General features: G+C 39.3%; 1 pseudogene; it reads right to left on the bottom strand.

Annotated features, from left to right (window-relative positions):
* Positions 1-558: 558 nt before the first annotated feature.
* LOC109456205 (large ribosomal subunit protein eL31 pseudogene) lies at positions 559-932 on the bottom strand (annotated as a pseudogene).
* Between the last annotated feature and the right edge of the window lie 2,066 nt (positions 933-2,998).

Raw genomic sequence — 2,998 nt, 5'->3', positions numbered from 1 at the left:
ATGTATCATCAGGCCCTCCATTTCTTTGGGTATGCTAACGGTTATGCAGTGACATGCAAGGTAGCTGCACATCTCCTTAGCCATTCCCGGACAGAAAGAGGACACCTGGGTCTTGACTGAATTCATAGTAATCAGTTTGAGATGGCCATACCTTTACAGGCGCAATCCCAAGAGAACAGAATCACGCATTAGCAAGTATAATTATTTCTCGTTGTTATAGCCTGTTCTCTCTCACTTTCCCGCAAAACTTCTGACTTCCAGCTCTTAAAACTCTCCCTCTGCTTACTGCCTGGCAGCTACAATGGCTTCCTTGATCCCTCAAACACCATAAGGCAAACACTACCCACTCCCACCCCAACTGCTGGGGCTAGGCCTACCAATGATCCAACGGCTGCCTGGCTTGCTCCCCACTTCCTTCTGATCTCAAATGTCTTTTATCAGAATCAAATAACACCCCTCCTCAAATAATGTACCCCTCTCTTTCCGTTTCCTTTCTATTGAACTCTTTTTTTCGTTTTTATGTTTTGCAGTTTTATAACTTTATTCAACAATCAGAAGTTAGTTCTCATCCACATGAACTGTTTGTAGATTTTTTAAAGTGATGACAGGTACATAAGTAATTGATGTATAGAGCTTGTTTGGTGAATCTTCATCTTCATCACGTTTTCTGGACAACTGCACCCAGAAACGGTATGAGACTTTCCTTATTACTTTGGCACAGTCGGCTTTGTTGAGTCTGGTGTCAAAGCGCACATCTGGAAGGCCCATCTCCTTCATAGCAAATTTCCAGCTCCCTTTAAGCTCCCGAGGGGCTCCCTTCTTAAAACCCATTCCATGGATGTGCTTGTGAATGCTGATGGTGTAGTCTCTGGTCACTATCTTATTGATGGTAGACGACCCTTCTTCTTGCCACCTTTTCTTGCGAGAGTCATCCTGCCAAGCCCAGGTTGGAAAAGTCCATTAAACTCTTTATCTTCTCATCCTGGTTTATTTGTCTTCAATTAATACAAATTAATATATTTCATAATATTATTTGACTAATATAATATAAATTAAATAATATATAATGTAATTTTATTTGACATATATTTATCTATCTTCTCCCACTTATTACCCTGACTTTTCCCCTCCACAACAATTATCTCAATCTGACATTTGTTTGTTTTATGCATTCATTGTCTCTCACCCTCTACTGTGTCCTCACTGCCTACAACAATGTAAAATGTAGTAATCATGCAATAAGTACCCGTTAATTAAATTAATGATTGAATCATGGCTCATAACGTTCTCTCCAACTTAATAATACGTGAAATGTCTCTATTATCTAAAAAAAAAAAAATCTGCCAGATTTTTGGTATGACATTCAACGTCTTCCAACAGTCAATCTCCAAAATTCTGATATAATCTTAACTTCTGCTATATATCGACCTCCTCCCTGGCCGATGCAACATCTATCTGCTCCACTCATAAGGCATAGAACCTGTTCCCAGGTACACTCAGCATTCTTCCACTCTGGGTTCAAGGTGTATCATGCCCCTCCATATTTACCTGATTAAATCTTTCCTTCTGTATTAGTTTGCTAGGGCTGCTGTAACAAAGTACCACAAACTAGGTGGCTTAAACCACAGAAATTTGTCTCACAGTTTTGGAGGCTAGATATGTGAAATCGAGTGTTTAGAAGGTTGATTTCTTCTGAGGTCTATAAAGAAGAATCTGCTCCATGCCTCTCTCTCTCCTAGTATCTGGCAGTTTACTGGCAGTCTTTGGTGTTCTTTGGCTTCTGCTGCATTGCCCTGATCTGTACCTTAGTCGTCACATGGCACTCTCCCTTTGTGCATGTCTGTGTCCAAATTTCCTCTTTTTACAAGGACATCAATTATGTCAATTAGAGGTCCATACTCCTGTATGACCTCGTCTTAACTAATTGTATCTGCAATGACACTATCTCCACATCAGGTCACATTCTAAGGTACTGGGGGTTAGGACTTCAACATATGAATTTTTAGAGGACACAATTCAACTTATAGCACCTTCCTTCAAAGCCTAGAACAAATATCACTTCCTCCCAAATCTTTTCTTTGTGCTTTTAGTGGGAGTCCCTCTCTATTCTGTGTTCCCATGGTGACAGATTTATTTGTATCTGTATTATCCCTTTCAAAACACCTATTTTATTAACTCGTTCATCTACCATTCCATACTTGTCAGTGCTTAGTTTGTGTCTGGTAACATGTTGTAAAGAAGCTATACCATCTGCTCTCAAAGAGCTCCTAGACTTCTGGAAATGAGACTCTAAACTCTAGAAGGGCAGAAATTCTCACCTCTTGGTAGATACTCAATAAAATTTGGTTGAATTCAACAATTACTCTTCAATGTAATATGTGCCACAATAGATACATATGAAAGAGCAATGAGATAACAAAGGAAAATCTTTTTTTCCTTTGGAGAGATGCTTGCTTTTGTCTGGAAAAGTCAGTAGAAGTTGGCTTTACTAAGCGGGGAACAACAGGGATTTCAAGTAGATGTGGCAATAGTTTGGGAAAGCATGAAAGAACAAGTCATGTTTGCAATATTGCAAGTAGTCAAGATGCCTGGGGTGTGGGAGAATGGCAAAAGATGAGAGAGGTAATCAGGAGTTATCTCATGAATGTCTTTAGAATCATAATCAGGAAATCAGATGTGACTGGATGTTGAATACAATTCTTGTTTTCTCCACATTGGTCTACAGCCCCCAAGTTGAGGGAAATTGCTGTTAAGAAGAGCAACAGACACCTTACTAGATCTTATTAAGATGAGTCCAAAGCAGTTTTTCTCCTCTTTCCCCTTCTGGCTTATATTAAGAATTCAGTTTGTTGAAGAGGAAATTGACAGAGGCAGTGAATCTTATGCTTAAAGGAAAAGTACTTTGTATTTCTTCCTTCCTTTGTATCCTCTCCCCAAACCAAGAGAGGGAGCACTCAGAATGAGATAGATAGAATTAGATGATAGATAGATAGATAGA

The sequence above is a fragment of the Rhinolophus sinicus genome, chromosome 1 (genome assembly GCF_057876585.1).
Source record: "Rhinolophus sinicus isolate RSI-liver-muscle chromosome 1, RSI-T2T, whole genome shotgun sequence".
NCBI classification, from domain to species: Eukaryota; Metazoa; Chordata; class Mammalia; order Chiroptera; family Rhinolophidae; genus Rhinolophus; species Rhinolophus sinicus.
This window is presented reverse-complemented; position numbering and strand designations above follow the sequence as displayed.